The 27,805-nt window shown below is 44.5% G+C and overlaps 1 pseudogene; it reads left to right on the top strand.

The window, feature by feature from the left end:
- LOC121948882 (uncharacterized) overlaps positions 1 to 27,805 on the top strand; it is a 59,191-nt pseudogene that overhangs the window by 9,546 nt on the left and 21,840 nt on the right.

The following is a 27,805-nucleotide window of genomic DNA, read 5'->3' as shown; positions in this document are numbered from 1 at the left end:
TCACTAAGGTCAGGTCAGCCAGTGCCACTTGACCAAACAGTTGTGCCAGCAATAGCAGAGCGAATGTTGCAAAGCTTGAGGCTGGCTTCCATCGTCTCATTATTGCATGGAAAACCTTTGACGCATGAATCTAAATATGTTTCTTCATACTCTGTTTCCCTAGTAGACAGACAGCCACAAGGAAGGGATGTTGTGTTCTTGTTGGATGGATCTGATGCTACTAGAAGTGGCTTCTCAGCCATGCGAGAATTTGTCCAAAGACAAGTAGAGAAACTCAGTGTGGATGACAACAAAGATCGTGTCTCAGTAGTCCAGTACAGCAGCGATCCAGCCGTCCAGTTCTATCTGAACACGTACACCACAAAGGGCGAGATCCTTGACACTCTCAGAGATTTGAGGCACAAAGGCGGAAGACCCTCAAGACTGGAGCAGCTCTCCAGTACTTGAGGGATAATGTCTTCACGCCGTCCAGTGAAGCAGGCGCCTGGAAAGAGTTCCACAGATCCTGGTACTGCTAAGTGGTGGAAGGTCTTCTGACAGTGTTGATGCGCCAGCCTCTGCTCTCAAACAGCTGGGTGTCTTGATCTTTGCAATTGGAACCAGGGACTCTGATAGCAGCGAACTGCAGAAGATATCCCACGACCCCAATTATGCTCTATCTGTGTCTCAATTCTCTGACCTTCCCAGTGTCCAACAGCAACTTCAGTCCTCCGTGGAGACTGTGGTTACTGACGTCACCCCAGAATTACCAACTGCACGGGTATGTTGAATGATTTCACTGCAATACCTGTTTAGCTCCAGCCGTGCATTTAAACAGAGGCGGTGGTTAGCCGTCTCTTCTGTGCAAAACTGAAATAGCCAGTGCTAGGCGCTTTGGAAAACATACTCCAACACTTGGGGATGAGTCCACCAGCATACTTTAGGCCAAGGTTTTTCATTTCTTCTCTTCCTGTCTTTCCTCAGTTGGCACTGCCAAAAGGATATCGTATTCCTTCTGGATGGTTCTGATAGCACGCGGAACGGCTTCCCTGCCATGCGTGATTTTCTTGAGAGAGTGGTGGAGAAACTCAATGTGGGAGAAAACAACGACCCGGCGTCTCTGTAGTCCAGTACAGCAGAGATGCCAGGTCCATTTCAATCTGAAAACATACACCACAAGAGAGGATGTTGTGGATGCGGTTAGAGGGCTGACACACAAAGGAGGCACGCCGCTCAGAACCGGGCCGCTCTCCAGTACGTCAGGGACAACGTCTTTACAAACTCCTCCGGGAGTCGGCGCCTGAGAGGCGTTCCACAGATGTTGATCCTGCTAAGTGGTGGGAGGTCTTATGACAATGTAGATACCCCAGCCTCTGCCCTCAAACAGCAGGGCATCTCTGTGATTAGCATTGGAACAAGGCGCTCTGACAGCGGAGAGCTGCAGAGGATATCATATGACCCGAGTTACGCTCTATCAGTGTCTGAGTTCACTGACCTCCCCACTGTCCAAGAACAGCTCTCCTCTGCAATGGGCAGGGTGCTAGCCAGGGACACGCCCATTACACCAACAGTAGCTGGTAAGAAAGTGCCTGATTTTTACATTCTGAGATTGTGGTAGGATGGAAATCCAACTGTACTGAAGTGTGTTTCACTAAGGTCAGGTCAGCCAGTGCCACTTGACCAAACAGTTGTGCCAGCAATAGCAGAGCAAATGTTGCAAAGCTTGAGGCTAGCTTCCATCGTCTCATTATTGCATGGAAAACCTTTGACGCATGAATCTAAATATGTTTCTTCATACTCTGTTTCCCTAGTAGACAGACAGCCACAAGGCAGGGCTGTTGTGTTCTTGTTGGATGGATCTGATGCTACTAGCAGTGGCTTCTCAGCCATGCGAGAATTTGTCCAAAGACAAGTAGAGAAACTCAGTGTGGATGACAACAAAGATCGTGTCTCAGTAGTCCAGTACAGCAGCGATCCAGCCGTCCAGTTCTATCTGAACACGTACACCACAAAGGGCGAGATCCTTGACACTCTCAGAGATTTGAGGCACAAAGGCGGAAGACCCTCAAGACTGGAGCAGCTCTCCAGTACTTGAGGGATAATGTCTTCACGCCCGTCCAGTGAAGCAGGCGCCTGGAAAGAGTTCCACAGATCCTGGTACTGCTAAGTGGTGGAAGGTCTTCTGACAGTGTTGATGCGCCAGCCTCTGCTCTCAAACAGCTGGGTGTCTTGATCTTTGCAATTGGAACCAGGGACTCTGATAGCAGCGAACTGCAGAAGATATCCCACGACCCCAATTATGCTCTATCTGTGTCTCAATTCTCTGACCTTCCCAGTGTCCAACAGCAACTTCAGTCCTCCGTGGAGACTGTGGTTACTGACGTCACCCCAGAATTACCAACTGCACGGGTATGTTGAATGATTTCACTGCAATACCTGTTTAGCTCCAGCCGTGCATTTAAACAGAGGCGGTGGTTAGCCGTCTCTTCTGTGCAAAACTGAAATAGCCAGTGCTAGGCGCTTTGGAAAACATACTCCAACACTTGGGGATGAGTCCACCAGCATACTTTAGGCCAAGGTTTTCATTTCTTCTCTTCCTGTCTTTCCTCAGTTGGCACTGCCAAAAAGGATATCGTATTCCTTCTGGATGGTTCTGATAGCACGCTGAACGGCTTCCCTGCCATGCGTGATTTTCTTGAGAGAGTGGTGGAGAAACTCAATGAGGGAGAAAACAACGACCGCGTCTCTGTAGTCCAGTACAGCAGAGATGCAGGTCCATTTCAATCTGAAAACATACACCACAAGAGAGGATGTTGTGGATGCGGTTAGAGGGCTGACACACAAAGGAGGCACGCCGCTCAGAACCGGGGCCGCTCTCCAGTACGTCAGGGACAACGTCTTTACAAACTCCTCCGGGAGTCGGCGCCTGAGAGGCGTTCCACAGATGTTGATCCTGCTAAGTGGTGGGAGGTCTTATGACAATGTAGATACCCCAGCCTCTGCCCTCAAACAGCAGGGCATCTCTGTGATTAGCATTGGAACAAGGCGCTCTGACAGCGGAGAGCTGCAGAGGATATCATATGACCCGAGTTACGCTCTATCAGTGTCTGAGTTCACTGACCTCCCCACTGTCCAAGAACAGCTCTCCTCTGCAATGGGCAGGGTGCTAGCCAGGGACACGCCCATTACACCAACAGTAGCTGGTAAGAAAGTGCCCGATTTTTACATTCTGAGATTGTGGTAGGATGGAAATCCAACTGTACTGAAGTGTGTTTCACTAAGGTCAGGTCAGCCAGTGCCACTTGACCAAACAGTTGTGCCAGCAATAGCAGAGCGAATGTTGCAAAGCTTGAGGCTGGCTTCCATCGTCTCATTATTGCATGGAAAACCTTTGACGCATGAATCTAAATATGTTTCTTCATACTCTGTTTCCCTAGTAGACAGACAGCCACAAGGAAGGGATGTTGTGTTCTTGTTGGATGGATCTGATGCTACTAGAAGTGGCTTCTCAGCCATGCGAGAATTTGTCCAAAGACAAGTAGAGAAACTCAGTGTGGATGACAACAAAGATCGTGTCTCAGTAGTCCAGTACAGCAGCGATCCAGCCGTCCAGTTCTATCTGAACACGTACACCACAAAGGGCGAGATCCTTGACACTCTCAGAGATTTGAGGCACAAAGGCGGAAGACCCCTCAAGACTGGAGCAGCTCTCCAGTACTTGAGGGATAATGTCTTCACGCCGTCCGGCGGAAGCAGGCGCCTGGAAAGAGTTCCACAGATCCTGGTACTGCTAAGTGGTGGAAGGTCTTCTGACAGTGTTGATGCGCCAGCCTCTGCTCTCAAACAGCTGGGTGTCTTGATCTTTGCAATTGGAACCAGGGACTCTGATAGCAGCGAACTGCAGAAGATATCCCACGACCCCAATTATGCTCTATCTGTGTCTCAATTCTCTGACCTTCCCAGTGTCCAACAGCAACTTCAGTCCTCCGTGGAGACTGTGGTTACTGACGCCACCCCAGAATTACCAACTGCACCGGTTATGTTGAATGATTTCACTGCAATACCTGTTTAGCTCCAGCCGTGCATTTAAACAGAGGCGGTGGTTAGCCGTCTCTTCTGTGCAAAACTGAAATAGCCAGTGCTAGGCGCTTTGGAAAACATACTCCAACACTTGGGGATGAGTCCACCAGCATACTTTAGGCCAAGGTTTTTCATTTCTTCTCTTCCTGTCTTTCCTCAGTTGGCACTGCCAAAAAGGATATCGTATTCCTTCTGGATGGTTCTGATAGCACGCTGAACGGCTTCCCTGCCATGCGTGATTTTCTTGAGAGAGTGGTGGAGAAACTCAATGTGGGAGAAAACAACGACCGCGTCTCTGTAGTCCAGTACAGCAGAGATGCGCAGGTCCATTTCAATCTGAAAACATACACCACAAGAGAGGATGTTGTGGATGCGGTTAGAGGGCTGACACACAAAGGAGGCACGCCGCTCAGAACCGGGGCCGCTCTCCAGTACGTCAGGGACAACGTCTTTACAAACTCCTCCGGGAGTCGGCGCCTGAGAGGCGTTCCACAGATGTTGATCCTGCTAAGTGGTGGGAGGTCTTATGACAATGTAGATACCCCAGCCTCTGCCCTCAAACAGCAGGGCATCTCTGTGATTAGCATTGGAACAAAGGCGCTCTGACAGCGGAGAGCTGCAGAGGATATCATATGACCCGAGGTTACGCTCTATCAGTGTCTGAGTTCACTGACCTCCCCACTGTCCAAGAACAGCTCTCCTCTGCAATGGGCAGGGTGCTAGCCAGGGACACGCCCATTACACCAACAGTAGCTGGTAAGAAAGTGCCCGATTTTTACATTCTGAGATTGTGGTAGGATGGAAATCCAACTGTACTGAAGTGTGTTTCACTAAGGTCAGGTCAGCCAGTGCCACTTGACCAAACAGTTGTGCCAGCAATAGCAGAGCGAATGTTGCAAAGCTTGAGGCTGGCTTCCATCGTCTCATTATTGCATGGAAAACCTTTGACGCATGAATCTAAATATGTTTCTTCATACTCTGTTTCCCTAGTAGACAGACAGCCACAAGGAAGGGATGTTGTGTTCTTGTTGGATGGATCTGATGCTACTAGGAGTGGCTTCTCAGCCATGCGAGAATTTGTCCAAAGACAAGTAGAGAAACTCAGTGTGGATGACAACAAAGATCGTGTCTCAGTAGTCCAGTACAGCAGCGATCCAGCCGTCCAGTTCTATCTGAACACGTACACCACAAAGGGCGAGATCCTTGACACTCTCAGAGATTTGAGGCACAAAGGCGGAAGACCCCTCAAGACTGGAGCAGCTCTCCAGTACTTGAGGGATAATGTCTTCACGCCGTCCAGCGGAAGCAGGCGCCTGGAAAGAGTTCCACAGATCCTGGTACTGCTAAGTGGTGGAAGGTCTTCTGACAGTGTTGATGCGCCAGCCTCTGCTCTCAAACAGCTGGGTGTCTTGATCTTTGCAATTGGAACCAGGGACTCTGATAGCAGTGAACTGCAGAAGATATCCCACGACCCCAATTATGCTCTATCTGTGTCTCAATTCTCTGACCTTCCCAGTGTCCAACAGCAACTTCAGTCCTCCGTGGAGACTGTGGTTACTGACGTCACCCCAGAATTACCAACTGCACCGGGTATGTTGAATGATTTCACTGCAATACCTGTTTAGCTCCAGCCGTGCATTTAAACAGAGGCGGTGGTTAGCCGTCTCTTCTGTGCAAAACTGAAATAGCCAGTGCTAGGCGCTTTGGAAAACATACTCCAACACTTGGGGATGAGTCCACCAGCATACTTTAGGCCAAGGTTTTTCATTTCTTCTCTTCCTGTCTTTCCTCAGTTGGCACTGCCAAAAAGGATATCGTATTCCTTCTGGATGGTTCTGATAGCACGCGGAACGGCTTCCCTGCCATGCGTGATTTTCTTGAGAGAGTGGTGGAGAAACTCAATGTGGGAGAAAACAACGACCGCGTCTCTGTAGTCCAGTACAGCAGAGATGCGCAGGTCCATTTCAATCTGAAAACATACACCACAAGAGAGGATGTTGTGGATGCGGTTAGAGGGCTGACACACAAAGGAGGCACGCCGCTCAGAACCGGGGCCGCTCTCCAGTACGTCAGGGACAACGTCTTTACAAACTCCTCCGGGAGTCGGCGCCTGAGAGGCGTTCCACAGATGTTGATCCTGCTAAGTGGTGGGAGGTCTTATGACAATGTAGATACCCCAGCCTCTGCCCTCAAACAGCAGGGCATCTCTGTGATTAGCATTGGAACAAGGCGCTCTGACAGCGGAGAGCTGCAGAGGATATCATATGACCCGAGTTACGCTCTATCAGTGTCTGAGTTCACTGACCTCCCCACTGTCCAAGAACAGCTCTCCTCTGCAATGGGCAGGGTGCTAGCCAGGGACACGCCCATTACACCAACAGTAGCTGGTAAGAAAGTGCCCGATTTTTACATTCTGAGATTGTGGTAGGATGGAAATCCAACTGTACTGAAGTGTGTTTCACTAAGGTCAGGTCAGCCAGTGCCACTTGACCAAACAGTTGTGCCAGCAATAGCAGAGCAAATGTTGCAAAGCTTGAGGCTGGCTTCCATCGTCTCATTATTGCATGGAAAACCTTTGACGCATGAATCTAAATATGTTTCTTCATACTCTGTTTCCCTAGTAGACAGACAGCCACAAGGAAGGGATGTTGTGTTCTTGTTGGATGGATCTGATGCTACTAGAAGTGGCTTCTCAGCCATGCGAGAATTTGTCCAAAGACAAGTAGAGAAACTCAGTGTGGATGACAACAAAGATCGTGTCTCAGTAGTCCAGTACAGCAGCGATCCAGCCGTCCAGTTCTATCTGAACACGCATTACACCACAAAGGGCGAGATCCTTGACACTCTCAGAGATTTGAGGCACAAGCGGAAGACCCTCAAGACTGGAGCAGCTCTCCAGTACTTGAGGGATAATGTCTTCACGCCGTCCGTGAAGCAGGCGCCTGGAAAGAGTTCCACAGATCCTGGTACTGCTAAGTGGTGGAAGGTCTTTCTGACAGTGTTGATGCGCCAGCCTCTGCTCTCAAACAGCTGGGTGTCTTGATCTTTGCAATTGGAACCAGGGACTCTGACGGCAGTGAACTGCGGAAGATATCCCACGATCCCACTTATGCTCTATCTGTGTCTCAATTCTCTGACCTTCCCAGTGTCCAACAGCAACTTCAGTCCTCCGTGGAGACTGTGGTTACTGACGTCACCCCAGAATTACCAACTGCACCGGGTATGTTGAATGATTTCACTGCAATACCTGTTTAGCTCCAGCCGTGCATTTAAACAGAGGCGGTGGTTAGCCGTCTCTTCTGTGCAAAACTGAAATAGCCAGTGCTAGGCGCTTTGGAAAACATACTCCAACACTTGGGGATGAGTCCACCAGCATACTTTAGGCCAAGGTTTTTCATTTCTTCTCTTCCTGTCTTTCCTCAGTTGGCACTGCCAAAAGGATATCGTATTCCTTCTGGATGGTTCTGATAGCACGCTGAACGGCTTCCCTGCCATGCGTGATTTTCTTGAGAGAGTGGTGGAGAAACTCAATGTGGGAGAAAACAACGACCCGCGTCTCTGTAGTCCAGTACAGCAGAGATGCGCAGGTCCATTTCAATCTGAAAACATACACCACAAGAGAGGATGTTGTGGATGCGGTTAGAGGGCTGACACACAAAGGAGGCACGCCGCTCAGAACCGGGGCCGCTCTCCAGTACGTCAGGGACAACGTCTTTACAAACTCCTCCGGGAGTAGGCGCCTGAGAGGCGTTCCACAGATGTTGATCCTGCTAAGTGGTGGGAGGTCTTATGACAATGTAGATACCCCAGCCTCTGCCCTCAAACAGCAGGGCATCTCTGTGATTAGCATTGGAACAAGGCGCTCTGACAGCGGAGAGCTGCAGAGGATATCATATGACCCGAGTTACGCTCTATCAGTGTCTGAGTTCACTGACCTCCCCACTGTCCAAGAACAGCTCTCCTCTGCAATGGGCAGGGTGCTAGCCAGGGACACGCCCATTACACCAACAGTAGCTGGTAAGAAAGTGCCCGATTTTTACATTCTGAGATTGTGGTAGGATGGAAATCCAACTGTACTGAAGTGTGTTTCACTAAGGTCAGGTCAGCCAGTGCCACTTGACCAAACAGTTGTGCCAGCAATAGCAGAGCAAATGTTGCAAAGCTTGAGGCTGGCTTCCATCGTCTCATTATTGCATGGAAAACCTTTGACGCATGAATCTAAATATGTTTCTTCATACTCTGTTTCCCTAGTAGACAGACAGCCACAAGGAAGGGATGTTGTGTTCTTGTTGGATGGATCTGATGCTACTAGAAGTGGCTTCTCAGCCATGCGAGAATTTGTCCAAAGACAAGTAGAGAAACTCAGTGTGGATGACAACAAAGATCGTGTCTCAGTAGTCCAGTACAGCAGCGATCCAGCCGTCCAGTTCTATCTGAACACGTACACCACAAAGGGCGAGATCCTTGACACTCTCAGAGATTTGAGGCACAAAGGCGGAAGACCCCTCAAGACTGGAGCAGCTCTCCAGTACTTGAGGGATAATGTCTTCACGCCGTCCGGCGGAAGCAGGCGCCTGGAAAGAGTTCCACAGATCCTGGTACTGCTAAGTGGTGGAAGGTCTTCTGACAGTGTTGATGCGCCAGCCTCTGCTCTCAAACAGCTGGGTGTCTTGATCTTTGCAATTGGAACCAGGGACTCTGATAGCAGTGAACTGCAGAAGATATCCCACGACCCCAATTATGCTCTATCTGTGTCTCAATTCTCTGACCTTCCCAGTGTCCAACAGCAACTTCAGTCCTCCGTGGAGACTGTGGTTACTGACGTCACCCCAGAATTACCAACTGCACCGGTATGTTGAATGATTTCACTGCAATACCTGTTTAGCTCCAGCCGTGCATTTAAACAGAGGCGGTGGTTAGCCGTCTCTTCTGTGCAAAACTGAAATAGCCAGTGCTAGGCGCTTTGGAAAACATACTCCAACACTTGGGGATGAGTCCACCAGCATACTTTAGGCCAAGGTTTTTCATTTCTTCTCTTCCTGTCTTTCCTCAGTTGGCACTGCCAAAAGGATATCGTATTCCTTCTGGATGGTTCTGATAGCACGCGGAACGGCTTCCCTGCCATGCGTGATTTTCTTGAGAGAGTGGTGGAGAAACTCAATGTGGGAGAAAACAACGACCGCGTCTCTGTAGTCCAGTACAGCAGAGATGCGCAGGTCCATTTCAATCTGAAAACATACACCACAAGAGAGGATGTTGTGGATGCGGTTAGAGGGCTGACACACAAAGGAGGCACGCCCGCTCAGAACCGGGCCGCTCTCCAGTACGTCAGGGACAACGTCTTTACAAACTCCTCCGGGAGTAGGCGCCTGAGAGGCGTTCCACAGATGTTGATCCTGCTAAGTGGTGGGAGGTCTTATGACAATGTAGATACCCCAGCCTCTGCCCTCAAACAGCAGGGCATCTCTGTGATTAGCATTGGAACAAGGCGCTCTGACAGCGGAGAGCTGCAGAGGATATCATATGACCCGAGTTACGCTCTATCAGTGTCTGAGTTCACTGACCTCCCCACTGTCCAAGAACAGCTCTCCTCTGCAATGGGCAGGGTGCTAGCCAGGGACACGCCCATTACACCAACAGTAGCTGGTAAGAAAGTGCCCGATTTTTACATTCTGAGATTGTGGTAGGATGGAAATCCAACTGTACTGAAGTGTGTTTCACTAAGGTCAGGTCAGCCAGTGCCACTTGACCAAACAGTTGTGCCAGCAATAGCAGAGCGAATGTTGCAAAGCTTGAGGCTGGCTTCCATCGTCTCATTATTGCATGGAAAACCTTTGACGCATGAATCTAAATATGTTTCTTCATACTCTGTTTCCCTAGTAGACAGACAGCCACAAGGAAGGGATGTTGTGTTCTTGTTGGATGGATCTGATGCTACTAGAAGTGGCTTCTCAGCCATGCGAGAATTTGTCCAAAGACAAGTAGAGAAACTCAGTGTGGATGACAACAAAGATCGTGTCTCAGTAGTCCAGTACAGCAGCGATCCAGCCGTCCAGTTCTATCTGAACACGTACACCACAAAGGGCGAGATCCTTGACACTCTCAGAGATTTGAGGCACAAGGCGGAAGACCCTCAAGACTGGAGCAGCTCTCCAGTACTTGAGGGATAATGTCTTCACGCCGTCCAGTGAAGCAGGCGCCTGGAAAGAGTTCCACAGATCCTGGTACTGCTAAGTGGTGGAAGGTCTTCTGACAGTGTTGATGCGCCAGCCTCTGCTCTCAAACAGCTGGGTGTCTTGATCTTTGCAATTGGAACCAGGGACTCTGATAGCAGCGAACTGCAGAAGATATCCCACGACCCCAATTATGCTCTATCTGTGTCTCAATTCTCTGACCTTCCCAGTGTCCAACAGCAACTTCAGTCCTCCGTGGAGACTGTGGTTACTGACGTCACCCCAGAATTACCAACTGCACCGGTATGTTGAATGATTTCACTGCAATACCTGTTTAGCTCCAGCCGTGCATTTAAACAGAGGCGGTGGTTAGCCGTCTCTTCTGTGCAAAACTGAAATAGCCAGTGCTAGGCGCTTTGGAAAACATACTCCAACACTTGGGGATGAGTCCACCAGCATACTTTAGGCCAAGGTTTTTCATTTCTTCTCTTCCTGTCTTTCCTCAGTTGGCACTGCCAAAAGGATATCGTATTCCTTCTGGATGGTTCTGATAGCACGCGAACGGCTTCCCTGCCATGCGTGATTTTCTTGAGAGAGTGGTGGAGAAACTCAATGTGGGAGAAAACAACGACCGCGTCTCTGTAGTCCAGTACAGCAGAGATGCGCAGGTCCATTTCAATCTGAAAACATACACCACAAGAGAGGATGTTGTGGATGCGGTTAGAGGGCTGACACACAAAGGAGGCACGCCGCTCAGAACCGGGGCCGCTCTCCAGTACGTCAGGGACAACGTCTTTACAAACTCCTCCGAGTCGGCGCCTGAGAGGCGTTCCACAGATGTTGATCCTGCTAAGTGGTGGGAGGTCTTATGACAATGTAGATACCCCAGCCTCTGCCCTCAAACAGCAGGGCATCTCTGTGATTAGCATTGGAACAAGGCGCTCTGACAGCGGAGAGCTGCAGAGGATATCATATGACCCGACTTACGCTCTATCAGTGTCTGAGTTCACTGACCTCCCCACTGTCCAAGAACAGCTCTCCTCTGCAATGGGCAGGGTGCTAGCCAGGGACACGCCCATTACACCAACAGTAGCTGGTAAGAAAGTGCCTGATTTTTACTTTCTGAGATTGTGGTAGTATTGAAATCCATCTGTACTGAAGTGTGTGTCACTAAGGTCAGGTCAGCCAGTGCCACTTGACCAAACAGTTGTGCCAGCAATAGCAGAGCGAATGTTGCAAAGCTTGAGGCTGGCTTCCATCGTCTCATTATTGCATGGAAAACCTTTGACGCATGAATCTAAATATGTTTCTTCATACTCTGTTTCCCTAGTAGACAGACAGCCACAAGGAAGGGATGTTGTGTTCTTGTTGGATGGATCTGATGCTACTAGAAGTGGCTTCTCAGCCATGCGAGAATTTGTCCAAAGACAAGTAGAGAAACTCAGTGTGGATGACAACAAAGATCGTGTCTCAGTAGTCCAGTACAGCAGCGATCCAGCCGTCCAGTTCTATCTGAACACGTACACCACAAAGGGCGAGATCCTTGACACTCTCAGAGATTTGAGGCACAAAGCGGAAGACCCTCAAGACTGGAGCAGCTCTCCAGTACTTGAGGGATAATGTCTTCACGCCGTCCGGCGGAAGCAGGCGCCTGGAAAGAGTTCCACAGATCCTGGTACTGCTAAGTGGTGGAAGGTCTTCTGACAGTGTTGATGCGCCAGCCTCTGCTCTCAAACAGCTGGGTGTCTTGATCTTTGCAATTGGAACCAGGGACTCTGATAGCAGCGAACTGCAGAAGATATCCCACGACCCCAATTATGCTCTATCTGTGTCTCAATTCTCTGACCTTCCCAGTGTCCAACAGCAACTTCAGTCCTCCGTGGAGACTGTGGTTACTGACGTCACCCCAGAATTACCAACTGCACCGGTATGTTGAATGATTTCACTGCAATACCTGTTTAGCTCCAGCCGTGCATTTAAACAGAGGCGGTGGTTAGCCGTCTCTTCTGTGCAAAACTGAAATAGCCAGTGCTAGGCGCTTTGGAAAACATACTCCAACACTTGGGGATGAGTCCACCAGCATACTTTAGGCCAAGGTTTTCATTTCTTCTCTTCCTGTCTTTCCTCAGTTGGCACTGCCAAAAGGATATCGTATTCCTTCTGGATGGTTCTGATAGCACGCGAACGGCTTCCCTGCCATGCGTGATTTTCTTGAGAGAGTGGTGGAGAAACTCAATGTGGGAGAAAACAACGACCATGCGTCTCTGTAGTCCAGTACAGCAGAGATGCGCAGGTCCATTTCAATCTGAAAACATACACCACAAGAGAGGATGTTGTGGATGCGGTTAGAGGGCTGACACACAAAGGAGGCACGCCGCTCAGAACCGGGGCCGCTCTCCAGTACGTCAGGGACAACGTCTTTACAAACTCCTCCGGGAGTCGGCGCCTGAGAGGCGTTCCACAGATGTTGATCCTGCTAAGTGGTGGGAGGTCTTATGACAATGTAGATACCCCAGCCTCTGCCCTCAAACAGCAGGGCATCTCTGTGATTAGCATTGGAACAAGGCGCTCTGACAGCGGAGAGCTGCAGAGGATATCATATGACCCGACTTACGCTCTATCAGTGTCTGAGTTCACTGACCTCCCCACTGTCCAAGAACAGCTCTCCTCTGCAATGGGCAGGGTGCTAGCCAGGGACACGCCCATTACACCAACAGTAGCTGGTAAGAAAGTGCCCGATTTTTACATTCTGAGATTGTGGTAGGATGGAAATCCAACTGTACTGAAGTGTGTTTCACTAAGGTCAGGTCAGCCAGTGCCACTTGACCAAACAGTTGTGCCAGCAATAGCTGAGCAAATGTTGCAAAGCTTGAGGCTAGCTTCCATCGTCTCATTATTGCATGGAAAACCTTTGACGCATGAATCTAAATATGTTTCTTCATACTCTGTTTCCCTAGTAGACAGACAGCCACAAGGAAGGGATGTTGTGTTCTTGTTGGATGGATCTGATGCTACTAGAAGTGGCTTCTCAGCCATGCGAGAATTTGTCCAAAGACAAGTAGAGAAACTCAGTGTGGATGACAACAAAGATCGTGTCTCAGTAGTCCAGTACAGCAGCGATCCAGCCGTCCAGTTCTATCTGAACACGTACACCACAAAGGGCGAGATCCTTGACACTCTCAGAGATTTGAGGCACAAAGGCGGAAGACCCCTCAAGACTGGAGCAGCTCTCCAGTACTTGAGGGATAATGTCTTCACGCCGTCCGGCGGAAGCAGGCGCCTGGAAAGAGTGCCACAGATCCTGGTACTGCTAAGTGGTGGAAGGTCATTTGACAGTATTGATGCACCAGCCTCTGCTCTCAAACAGCTTGGTGTCTTGACCTTTGCAATTGGAACTAGGGACTCTGATAGCAGAGAACTGCAGAAGATATCCCACGATCCCAGTTATGCTCTATCTGTGTCTCAATTCAATGACCTTCCTAGTGTTCAACAGGAACTTCAGTCCTCCGTGGAGACTGTGGTTACTTACTTCACCCCAGAATTACCAACTGGGCCTGGTATGTTTTCAAAAACAGCTTCTTGACGGTCTGTAAGGCTACCTGACTTGTTTTACCTAAACTGAGTGTAGTGTTTTAATTGTAATAGCTGTTAAGCTCCATCTGTGCATTTAAACAGAGGCAATGGTTAGCATTTTTTGCTGTGTAAAATTGAAAGAGGCAGTGGTAGGGCGCTTTGGAAAACATACTCTACCACTTGATGATGAGTCCACAAGCATATTTTTGGCCAAGGTTTTGATATTTTTTCTTCCTGTCCTTTCTCAGTTGACACTGCCAAAAAGGATATCGTATTCCTTCTGGATGGTTCTGATAGCACGCGGAACAGCTTCCCTGCCATGCGTGATTTTCTTGAGAGAGTGGTGGAGAAACTCAATGTGGGAGAAAATAATGACTGTGTCTCTGTAGTCCAGTACAGCAGAGATGCTCAGGTCCATTTTGATCTGAAAACATACACCACAAAAGAGGATGTTGTGGATGCGATTAGAAGGCTTAAACACAAAGGAGGCAGACCCCTCAATACTGGGTCCGCCCTCCAATTCATCATGGACAACATCTTTACAAACTCTGGGAGTAGGCACCTGAGAGGCGTTTCACAGATGTTGATCCTGCTAAGTGGTGGGAGGTCTTATGACAATGTAGATACCCCAGCCTCTGCCCTCAAACAGCAGGGCATCTCTGTGATTAGCATTGGAACAAGGCGCTCTGACCGTGGAGAGCTGCAGAGGATATCATATGACCCTAGTTACGCTCTATCAGTGTCTGAGTTCACTGACCTCCCCACTGTCCAAGAACAGCTCTCCTCTGCAATGGGCAAGGTGCTAGCTAGGGACAAGCCCATTACACCAACAGTAGCTGGTAAGAAAGTGTCTGATTTTTCATTCTGAGATTGTGGTAGGATGAAAATCCAACTGTACTGAAGTGTGTTTCACTAAGGTCAGGTCAGCCAGTGCCACTTGACCAAACAGTTGTGCCAGCAATAGAAAAGTAAATGTTGTAAAGCTTGAGGTTAGCTTCCATCATCTGATTACAGCATGGGAAACATTTCGCACATGAATCTAAATATGTCTCTTAATATTCTGTTTCCCTAGTGAACAGACAGCCACAAGGAAGGGATATTGTGTTCTTGTTGGACGGATCTGATGCTTCAAGAACTGGCTTCCCTGCTATGCGAGAATTTGTCCAAAGACAAGTGGAGACACTCAGTGTCGATGACAACAAAGACCGAGTCGCAGTGGTCCAGTTCAGCAGAGATCCCATTGTTCAGTTTTATCTGAATACTTATGCAACAAAGAGCCAAATCCTTAACATTGTCAGAGGTTTGAGGCACAAAGGCGGAAGACCCCTCAAGACTGGAGCAGCGCTCCAGTACTTGAGGGATAATGTCTTCACGCCGTCTGGCGGAAGCAGGCGCCTGGATGGAGTTCCACAGATCCTGGTACTGCTAAGTGGTGGAAGGTCTTTTGACAGTGTTGATGCACCAGCCTCTGCTCTCAAACAGTTGGGTGTCTTGATCTTTGCAATTGGAACCAGGGACTCTGATAGCAGAGAACTGCAGAAAATATCCCACGATCCCACTTATGCTCTATCTGTGTCTCAATTCACTGACCTTCCCAGTGTCCAACAGCAACTTCAGTCCTCCGTGGAGACTGTTGTTACTGACGTCACCCTAGAATTACCAACTCCAACGGGTATGTTGAATGATTTCACTGCAATACCTGTTTAGCTCCATCCGTGCATTTAAACAGAGGCGGTGGTTAGCCGTCTCTTCTGTGCAAAACTGAAATAGGCAGTGCTAGGTGCTTTGAAAAACATACTCCAACACTGGGTGGGTCAGTTTATGACTTCACTCCAGAATTACTAATGGAATGTGGTACGTTTAAATGAAAGGGCATCTGACTTTTATTCTTTCTTTCCTTACAAAATGTAATTTGTTTGGCAATCAAAGCAAATTACAGTACAGGCATTAGCTATAGCAGTAGTATTACAGACATTATGAGCAGTGTCCTGACACACAGTCAAATGAAGTCGAGTAAAGCAAGTTTTTGGCAGATGGACATCGGCTTACTCTGATGACAGACATGTCAGACCTATCTCTTTCTGCTGTAAAGTCACTTATTTTGTTGGAAAGGACAAACTAAATATTCGAAGGAATTAATAAGAACATACTCTCCCTAAAGTGGATTCATTTTTAATTGACATTAACCAAATAATATTTCTAAAGCAGTGATCGTCTGCACTTACTATATGCCCGATTTTTACAGCATCTGTTGTCTACAGCAGCATTCAATAATTCTGCATCCTCCAGTTTGAGATGTGCTGCAATCCAGCAGTACTTTTCAGAAAATACACAGACTTTCATCAAAATCTTGATTTCTTCACATGCAGGTGTTTACTTGCCATACAAGAATAAATCAATATAAAATCCATTAAGTTACAACTGTCAGGCCCCATCTTTTTCTTCTCTGACACTCTCAATGTGCCTGTCATTTGAGATGTTAACAAGACCGTGTTGCACGTATCTTTGGGACTGGCCTCATTGGCCAATCACAATCCCAAGTCAGTTCAGCTTTTGTCTGCTCCAAGGCAGCCTACTCTGTCTCCAGTTTTGTGGTTTTCAATTGGTAAATCATTTTGAGCATCATAAATTCTGAAAAAGTTTGGAAAATCCAGAAAAGCTGCACAATAGAATTATTTAATACCCATTCAGGTTAGCATAGAACTACAGCAGAAGTTAGTCGTCACAAGACACTGTTGCAGTTTTTTTAATAGAAATTAAACTAGCACAAATCTTAAAAATCTCAAAAATATGTCCCTAAATTAATGCAATGATGATTTCAAAAATTAAAAATATAGCACTGCCTATATAAAAACTAGTATATTTTACTCTGGTATTAGGGCATTATACATATTTTAAAACAAGCCAAATAAGACAAGCAAATGTTTGTCATCTTTCAACAGGATACTTTATACTGAACATACTGTAGTATGTCATCAACCCTCTCATTTTTTGTATTTAATTTACCATTTGTAAAAAAAAAAAAAAAAAGAAAGAAAGCACTCCTTGAACAATGAGGAATGTTTTTAGTCTGACGCTCTTGAGTCAGTCTCAGTATTTCCCAATGGCATGGCTGGCATCGCATCTTTTTAAGTCACATTCTTTCCATTGCCAGAGACCAACTGTTCCTTTTTTTTCATCTTATTCATATTTTGTATGTTCGTTTAAATTCTTTTCATATTCTGTATTTGATTATTAGGGGCCAGGCTGCTCTGCTGCCGGTCAATGCCTGTTGTATTTGCCATTTCCTCCTTCTCCTTCTCCTCCTCCTCCTCCTCCTCCTCCTCCTCCTCCTCCTCCTCCTCCTCCCTCCCATTCATGTAAATAAAACAAACTTGGTGCATAGGTCCAGTCCTTATACAATACTTTCTCAATGGAAATTAGGGGCTAGCAGTCCTGATCGTGAAATTACAGCGGCTATTTGAAGTTCAGACTTTGAAGATTCATAACAAACCACTCTGATCTGATATTTCATTGAATCTAAAACTTAATAAACCTATCTCCTCCCACATGTTTTGCTTAATTCATATCAAAATGTTTCATCTACATCTTCAGACTTTCCTACATAATAGGGCTGGGTATCGCCACTGATTTTGAAAATGTAAATGAAATAAATCATATTCCTGACATTTTCAAGAGACAGTTACACAAACACAAAAAAATAGACATCAGTTATTCTCTTGTCCTCTGTTCTCCTCCCTCTACTGCTGAGGAGGGTCACTGCCTGCAGGTCATGTTACTGATGGTATAAGATACAATGCAAACTAATCAAAACTGTTGAAAATAAACAGTTGTTGTTTTATGCTTGTTAATTACAATTCGCTAGCAACTGGAAAAGAGACTGCAGACAGAAATATTGCTTTGTTGAAAAGTCGTTATGATAAAGTGTTGGCTTTTTCCTCATGGAGGTTTTATTGCACTGAAAGTAACGAGTCAAGCTGTTGCAAACTTAAATGATGTAATCTTGATTTCACCATCACCACCACAGCCATATCAGCTCAGTGCCTGTGCACATGTGAAGCAGCAACCCTAATGCACAGACAGGGAAAGGCTGCTGCAACATGATAATAAATGACACTACACATGTTAAAAAAGCAAGCTAACAGATAAAAGAGCTGGTAGGGTCGCAATTTTTAAATACTGCAGTCTTTAAAAATTTAGCACAGGGCCATTAAATACCGGCAAGATTAACAGGGCTGAAGCTCTGGTTGGATTTTATGTATTTATGTATGGATTTTATGTACCAATATTGGATTACACAACATAGGATGGATTTAAGCAGATTAATTAATTATTACAACCCAGCCCTACTATGTAAACGCACTACACAGATATTGGAATGATCAAAAATTGAGCCCACAGAGCATCAAAATGTGTCACTGTAAACAGCTACTGCAAATTCTCAATAAATAAAGCTCTTATGTTCATGAAAAAACTGATAACGTTTTGTATTTTACATTTTGAATTCTGCCATCAGGTCACCTATAGCAGTCAGTGGAAAAGGAGTATGGTTAAGCATCATTTTTTTGACTTAAAGATCATTATTTGTGTATAATTGCTGCTGTAATATACGTTTGACCTTTTCTTCCATATTTTGATCATTTCTGAAGCAGATTATAATATTTCCTGTTCTCTATCTCTTTCAGCTGAGAGGCAGGGCCCCCGAAAGGATATCATTTTCCTCGTTGATGGATCTGAAGGCGTTGGACGGGAATTTCCGATCATCCAGGAGTTTATCCGCAGAATCGTGGAGAGTCTCAATGTGGGCGAGAATAAGATCCGGATTGGCGTGGTGCAGTATGGTGACACTGCTCAGGCTGACATGTATCTCAACACACACACAACCAAAGAAGGTGTTTTGAATGCTGTCAGGGGAATGAGGCAGCGGGGAGGAAGACAACGTAACCTGGGTCAGGCCTTGCAGTTTTTAAGTCGGGATGTTCTGACAGCATCACGTGGCAGCAGGAAGCAAGAGGGTGTACCCCAGTTTGTGATTGTCGTCTCAAGTGGGTCTTCAACGGACAACATCCGCAGTGCAGCAACTTCCCTCAAACAGTCAAGAGTTCTTCCCTTCAGCATTGGGACCAGGGATGTTAACCCAGCAGAGCTCCAGGTGGTGTCATACGTGCCTAACTTTGCCTTCACTGTAGATGACCTCCCCGGCCTGTACACAGTCCAAGAAAACTTGATCACCACTCTCACTGAGCTGTCAGATGATGACATCAGCAGGATGCGTCCAGTCTTCCCAACTACTGAAGGTAATTTTACTCAGTGATGTTGTATAAAAGATCATTTACAGCCTACACACATTCTTGCACACCAAGCCCCACTTGCTTTACAGAAGGCACGTGCACAGATAGACCCCAGGTGGTGCTCAAGAACCTGCCCTTTTACCCTCTGATAGATAAGTGCCCCTTTTGCAAGACATTTCAGTTTTTAACCCTTAAGGTCCGCTTTAATATTACACACGTGTATCACTCTGCGCACAAAATGTGCTTATCAGAATCAAGCTTTAAAAAATTGCATAAATTGGTATGATTTTCTACATATAGATTTTTTTAATTAACATCAGCCCTTATCAAAAATATCAAATATTTATTGGTATTTTAAATGAAATCAAATTTCTTACAAAAACGTTTTGTGAACAGATAGGATAAAACCCAGTGTTTGTGATTATGTTGCCAAAGTATAAAGGTTTACAATGAAAATTAATAATTTTGGGGGGTTGAATTGTGATTCTCAAAATGTGTATTTTAAAATGCTATCTAATTAATGTAGCTATTGACTTGCCTCTCATGATTAATTGGTTGTAAGCTGTTGTTACACTGAATGACATTTTAGAGGGGTGGTTTTATGTAAATCATGTTAAAAAACGTCTAACGGTTATTATTTCAGTTAAAAATAATAAAATTGCACTTTTTACATCCCAGTGTACCATAAAAAGGTGAAATGGTAAAAATGTGTTTCACTTTAAATTTTTGGGTGCTTAAAAAAAACCAATTATGTCTTTGACCCATACATACTCTATGGAGTCTATAAAGTAAAGTCTATGAAGTCTATAAATCTATACAGTAACTAAAGCTGTCACATGAATGTATTGCAGTAAAAAGTACACGATTTGCCTCTGAAATGAAGAGACATAGCCTACAAACTGGCATAAAATGGAAATACTCCAGTAAGTACATGAACCTTAAATTTGTACTTAGGTACAATACTTGAGTAGGATTATTTAGTTACATTCCAACACTGTTGACATAAATACAAATCTAAACAAATACATGTCTAATGATAGCCATTATGAATTACTTCCAGTTTTGTCACTTCATGAGGTAGACATTTCTACTTTCCAAAGATTTAGTACTTTAAATGTAAATAAGGTGTATCAAATTAGAGCTTGTTTGTCAAAAAAAAAATTCCAGAGGGAGGATCCCCCTGGACCCCTATACTTAGGTCCGGTCTAAGCCCTAAATATCCTCAAACTCTAAAAAGCAAAGCCAATTAGCTTTGGATAGAAACATGAAATGCCTACATCATAGCACACATCAATTTAAGAATAAGTCATATTCGCAACCAACATCTCTTTCTGCCCCTGTATTCAAAGCAGTCTAGAACCAGGCATGACTTAACAGCATTGCAGGTAAATGGGAGGATAATTTAAGAAAACATGAAATGCCCTGCAGTTCAGGCAAGAAGACAAGAAACATGTCTGTAGGATGATGATGAATACGATGTAAATGAGAGAGGTGTAAATCACCAGTTCATCATGATAATAAATAATATATATTCTCTTGACAACAGGGTGTTTGCTGACACATAAAAAATATTAATAATTGTAACTTGCAGTAAAGTTTACTTAAAATTGACTCCACAAACACACAACAACCAGGGCCTTCTGTCAGAAAGCCTTCTCCAGATGAAATGTATACATTTTAAAGCCAAACTATGACCTTTTCCCTAAAACTTCACGGCTATATGTCATTAAGCCCTGACGCCAAACTTCTCCCAACAGCCATAAAACATGTATTAACAACAATATGATTTAATGGTGGTATAAAATTCAGCTCTTTAATGACTGCCAAGCTGCACAGACAAAACAGCTGTTTTAGCTAGTCACACTGTGTTAGTTTAAGCACGCTCACGTTGCATAAATTGACCTAGCAGCTAGCAGAGTTTAGCTTGACAATTAACATGTATTTTTCATACTTTTTCGTACTCACCGCTTGCTGAGTCAATGTATCTCCCGATAGAACAGCATAGTTGAGTTTCAGTCTACGTGGACATTTTCCAGCCTTACATTGTTGAAATAAAGCTGCTAATGTCGCTGCCTGAAGTTAGCCCATAACATGTCTGTCCAGGTGCAGTCATTAATCCCATACTGTCATTGTTTACATACATGTGCTCTGTCTGTTGATCCGTATTTTCTTCTAAATCCACAATATTTCCACACTACTGATTTATTCCCGTGTAAATAGCGTTCTCCTCATCATCTTCTTCCTGTTTCCCTTACTGCGGTCACCTTGTCTTTACTTCAGAAAGAAGCGGTCGCGCAATTGGCACTTGAAAATCCAATGCGCGTCTCCAATGCTGGGATAAAGCAGAGAGGGACTTCATGGTGCATTTAAGGTCACCTCGTCAATTCAGTAATCTCTACTCAAATGGCCATGAAGATTGATAAAAAAGCGGAAGTTCCGACTGTTTCATGTACATTTATCGAAATATATATTTGACGTAAGTTTATGATTATTTAAATACAGAACTGTAATATGGAATAGAAAGACTTTATTGTCATTATACAAGTACAATGAAATTTAAAGAGCTGCTCCCGAGGTGCACCAGCAATATACACTAAAAGACATTCGACATATATTATAAGACTTGATAGGGAGAGCCGTGAGCCGCTGCGTCTGTGTGCTCCACTATCTTAGATACATTTTGATGGTGATATGCCAAAATAATGACAATATCCCTATATATATATATATATATATATATATATATATATATATATATATATATATATATATATATATATATAAATTAATTGAGAACTATAATCTCATGTAACATGTACCTCTATGATGATTTCAAAGTAGATTTACAGCGGTAATTTGTTATAAATTCAAAGTCATATCCCCAGGTAATTTTGTATTGATTTTCAAGTAACCTTACTGCAGTATTTATTAATAATTGGATTTTAAAGTTATATCTCATATAATATGAATTCTCATTTGCCAAAAAACCCATTTTTAAAAAGTCGCATTGTTTTCAGCAAACTATAATAATAATAACATAATAATCGTGTTCAGATTACAAAGCAATTATAAGTAACTATGCAGTAAAATTACTTGAAAAACCTTACAGTGGTACCTGGGGGCATCTTGAACAAGATCATGATGGAGTTTGATGAAAACAATGATATTATTTTTAAAGGATTTTTAGAATTTAAGATTACAGTAATGTATGAGTATGGGGTATGACCTTCAAATTATTATTAAATGCTGCAGAGAGATTACTTGTAAATCAACACAGTGGTACCTGGGGACATTTTAAACAAGATTATAGTAATATTGATGAAAGCAATTTGATAGTATTTTTTAAGCAATTTTTAAATATGGGAGTGCAGTACTGTATGAGTATGAGACATAACTTTACCAACCATTTTAAAAAGATGCTGCATGTAAATTACTTGAAAATAATTGCAGTATTACCTGAGGACATGTTGAACAAGGTTATGATGGAGTTTGATGAAAAGAATTTTCTATTCTTTTTAAGGATTTTTTAAATAGAGTACAATAATGTATACATATGGGAACTTTACCATCAAATTATTAATAAATGCAGCAGTAAAATGACTTGACTGCAGTTTGCTTTTTGACAGTGACACAGAATTTCAAAATAAAGGTGCATCCTAAAGATGGTGATATTGATTGATATTTTCACTTTGCCTCAATCAAATCATTGATCATTTAACCATTTAAATTTCACTGCAGAACGCCATCCCTCATTTATCCACATTAAAATGTGTGTTGACTCAGTCAATGACAAGAAATAAGTGCCGATAGAGATGTGATCTATAGAGGAGCAAATATTTCAAAGAATGCCCGAGAGTCTTACTGCATTAAAATCATTTAGGCTTATATTTCTGTTTTGGTTTGTCACCTGCCACCTGAATTTTGTGTTTTCCTTTACATTATAAAATACATTTCTATCATAAATTGATGCAGAAAAATTCACCAGAAAGAAGGAATTGAAGTATTTGATGCAAAAAATTATTTAGGGAGGACCCTAAAGAATTGTGTGAGCATTAAAATAAATATGTAACTGAGCTAAACATGTGCTACTGTATATAACTTTTTTTAATAATTATGAGAGAGATGCCCTTTTTTGTTCGTTTTTTGCTAGAGCACCTGCCCCAAAATTGTCTGTGCACAGGACTGCATACACTGTATATTGCTCTACATGTGGCTTATCCTTTACACAATATTTGGTTCCGTCAGTCATACTGTGTGTTCTGTGTGTTTATTATAAACGTTTTAATTATACTTGTAACTGTGCTTGTGTTCTTTTTGAGCAGTAATCACAACAGAATCCACAGGAGGAGAAAAGAGGGATGTCGTATTCCTGATTGATGGCACAACAGCAGTGCGTAGTGAGTTCCCCTCCATCCGCGAAATGATAAGAAGAGTTGTGGAGAAGCTGGATGTAGGGTTGGATAAGGTCCGAATTTCAGTGGTGCAGTATAGTGATGACGCCAGGGCAGATTTTCTTCTGAACGAGTACTCCACCAAAGATGAAGTACGCCAGGCTGTGACAAGACTTCGAAGCAGAGGTGGGAATCGTCTAAACACAGGCCGTGCCCTCGAGTGGGTCTACAGAAATATCTACCAGAGGACAGCTGGAAGCCGCATTGAGGACGGTGTGCCTCAGTTCCTCATTCTAGTCACAGGTGGCAAGTCAACAGATGATGTATCCAGTGCTGCTGACCAGCTTAAGAGAGGCCAGGTTGCACCCCTCGCCATTGGTTCAAGGAATGCAGACCCTAATGAACTGAGACAGATTTCCCTGAAGCCCGAATTGGTATATACAGTTGACAGTTTCCAGCAGCTTCCAAGAGTGGAGTCACAGCTCATTGATTCAGTCAAAACAATATCCACTGCTGATATCATCAGTTCTTACACTCCTACCACAGTGGCCGTTGGTAAGAAATACAGTCTCATATATTCAAGGTTTCACTTCAATCCAACTATTTTACATTCTTTCTATAACTGACAAAAAAAGAAAGAAAGAAGGCTCCAACAACCTGTTGTCTTTTATTTTGGCACCTGTGTTAACAGGTTAGAGCTGCCACACTGCTGGCATGAGCAGTCCTGCAAAGGCACATCATGGCTGCGGCTCAGCTACAGCGCGTCTAGAGAAACTGAGTCTCGCTAATTTTTTTCCCTGTGACACGTGTGGTTTTTGCAAAAATAGTGAAAATGGTGTTTTGATAATTAATAATACCACCTTTTACTACAGTTTCGCTGTTCTCATTTGTCACAAACATAAAGAAACACAAATATGTATTTTGACTCAATTTTTCTTTACTGTGTTTAAAAAAGCCCTCTGATAACGGTCCTTTCAACAGAATCCCTTCAGTTGTTGACACAAGGCTTTTCACTGGAAAATATTTGCAGGACTGTGTTGTTGACAATACAGTGGCTTGCGCAGCTTCATAATGATTGGAGTGTGTGTTTTTAATATTAGAAATACAGTGCAGTGGTTGCAGTAGCAGTAGGCAGCTCTGCAGCAGTGCCGCAGCAACAATGCTATCAGTTTGAAAACCTAAAGTACAAAAACCGCAGCAGTTCAGCAAGGTGGCCATTGTGTGCTGCTCATGGATGCAGTGTGCACTGCACTCCATGGGTATGTTCACCTATTTACCAACGCACAGCCTTTGGGCTCGATCTATAATGGAGCTTTGTTAAAGTAGTAGATTTTTCATGCACCAGCCTCTTTTTAATGTATATTTCAAATGAAGTATATAACCCTTAATCTTTTTTGGGCTTATTTTGCAGACATCCTGGATCTTGGGAAAAAGGACATTATCTTCCTTATTGATGGCTCAGACAATACAGGTGCTGCTGGCCTTGCTCATATCCGTGACTTCATCCTAGACATTGTCAAACAGCTCGATGTCAAGCCTGATCAAGTGCGTGTGGCTGTTGTCCAGTATGCAGACAGAGTTCAGACAGAGTTCTCGCTCAACTCTCACAACAACAAGCCAGCTGTTGTCTCTGCTGTCAGAAGACTTCGTCAGATGGGTGGCCGGTCATCAGATCTGGCAGACGCCATTGAATATGTCATAAAGAACGAGTTAAAACCCGCTGCTGGCGTTCGTCTCGCTGATGCCTCTCAGCATCTTGTGGTTCTCACAGGTGGACGTTCACCCCAGGATGTTTCAATCTATGGACCTCTGCTTAAGGGCTCCCGGGTCAACTGCATTGGTGTTGGATCTGCTGGTGCTGACACAAGGCAGCTGAACCAAATTGCCACCACACCAGATGATGTCCTTCAGGTCCGTGACTTCAATGGCCTGCCAGCAGTCAAGCAGGGAGTTATTGAGAGGTTGAGTGGGACAATCACCGTGGAACCACCCACAGATCCTTGTAAGTTATGAAAAAAATTTACAGTTATTGCAGATACTTAGATACCATATGTTTTACCTAAATATGATCTAACAGTGCTAAACTCTAATCACGATTGCACCCCCCCCACCCCTTTTCCATTCCATGTCCTCATCAATATCTCATCTTCCCTCTCAAAGCAACAGATCTGCCCTCTCCCAAAAAGGCTGATATAGTGTTTTTGGTGGACGGCTCCATCAACTTGGGCAGGGACAACTTCAACACAGTGATGCAGTACATCTCCAACCTCATTGATCTGTTCTTCAACGAGAGAGATGACCTGCGAATTGCCCTGGCGCATTTTGCTACAGATGTGAATGACGTCTTCTTCCTTAACACCTACAACAACAAGCAAGACATTGTAGAAGCCATCGGCCGAGCAGAGTACAAGGGTGGACGTACACTTAACACCGGTGCAGCCATTCGCCACGTTCAAGATGTTCACTTTACCAGAGAAAAAGGCAGTAGGATAGATGAAGGCACTCCTCAGATCCTAATGCTTCTCACTGGAGGACGCTCCACTGATGATGGCAAAACAGCAGCCCTTGGTCTGAAGAAAAAAGGTGCACGAGTCTTTGCTGTAGGAGTGGGTGACATTCAGAATGAGTTAGAAGACTTGGCAAGCGAGTCCACCACTGTGGCTCGAGCAAGCACCTTTAAGGAACTTGACGAGCTCACCGAACAAATTCTGGAGACCTTGGATGATGAAGTGAAAGGGAAGCTGTGTGTTGGTGTGCCAGAAACTTCTAAATGTAAGAGACATCATATTATTACTTTTTTTTTCTAAATGAACTTTATTGTTGAGCTGTTTTACAGTTTCAATTTCCAGTTGTGTTCTGTGGTTCACAAAAAAATTGCCTTAAAATGAACCCATGCTCTGTTTTACAGCCTGCAACATAGAGGTGTTGGTGGGCTTTGATGTTTCTGCCCAGAACATCTTCAGTGCTCAGACCAACCTTCAGAGCAAGATGGGAGCCATTTTGCAGAGGATTTCCAAGATGGCACCTATCAGTTGCTCATCAGATCCCACTGTGCAAGTGGGCATGCTGGCCATGGACTCTGCCTCTGAGCCTGTCCAGCTGGATTTCAAAGACAATGCTGATGAGCTCTTTGAATCCTTCAGAGCCCTACGGAGTCGTGGCCCCTTTGTCCTCAATGGCAAGACCATTACAGCTTACAACAATAGGTTCAAAACCAGACAGGATGACACTGTCAAGGTTAGTTCCTGAAAAAGTTTTAAATATAAATGTCCTGAGCCAAAATAACATGGGAAAAATGTGCATTGTATCTGTAATGTCAGAATTTAACTCTATCATTAGCAAAAGGCAGTGTACAAAGGATCCAGGCGGTAGCTTCTTTTTTTTGGCCAGCACTGAGGGCTTTACAGCATGCGACATCCCTCTATCCTTACGACCCTCACGTTGTCTAAGGAAAAACTCCCAGTCTGTAGCTGTTATTTCAATGTATTATAGGCTATATACAACCACACTTCCACAAAAGTTGGGACACTGTATAAAACATAAATCAAAACAGAATGCAATGATTTGCAAATTCTTTTTGACCTATATTCAATTGAATACAACCCAAAGACAAGATGGTTGATGTTTAAAGTTTTTTTCAATAATCAAACACTAATTTTGAATTTGATGCCTGCAACACATTTTAAAAAAAGTTGTCGCATCTTTACCACTGTGTGACATCACCTTTTCTCTTAACAACATTGAGTGTTTGGGAACTAAAGACACTAATGGTGCTTTTCCACGACATGGTACTGGCTCTACTCTACTCGCCTTTGGTATCAGATACTTTACTAGGGGTCATTTTCCATTGTAAGATAGTACCAGCTCAGTGTAGCTGGTTGTCATAGGGATGCTGTGGGACACTCCCACTTAGGGAAAGCCCCATTTTCCGGTGCGCACCACTAATACAACATGTAACATTCATAAAATGTGCGGCAGCACACGGTCAATAACAGGGTTTCTGCGAAAAAGATTCTACTAATACAATACCCGCTGGTAACATTTCCTCTCTCTCTCTCTCTGTCCCTTCTGTCGGATGATGAGGACTTCAGGTGACTACTTAAATGTAGGAAGTTAAATGCAGCACCGCTTCATGCACAGATGGCCGCAGCAGGAATAAACACAGAAGTTAAATAGTGGAGACAGATGTTCGGAAATGGAATGTAGTGAGTGAATAAACATACAACATTGACATATTTCTTCTATACTTTTTATTATTTCAGGAACCGGTATGTGCAGAAAATATATAATCTGTAACACAAAAGTGACCCATTTTTTA

The sequence above is a fragment of the Plectropomus leopardus genome, chromosome 10 (assembly GCF_026936395.1).
Source record: "Plectropomus leopardus strain MGB_pleo_1.0 chromosome 10, ASM2693639v1, whole genome shotgun sequence".
NCBI classification, from domain to species: domain Eukaryota; kingdom Metazoa; phylum Chordata; class Actinopteri; order Perciformes; family Serranidae; genus Plectropomus; species Plectropomus leopardus.
The sequence above is the reverse complement of the archived record's forward strand: the minus strand, read 5'-3'. Positions and strand labels throughout refer to the sequence as shown.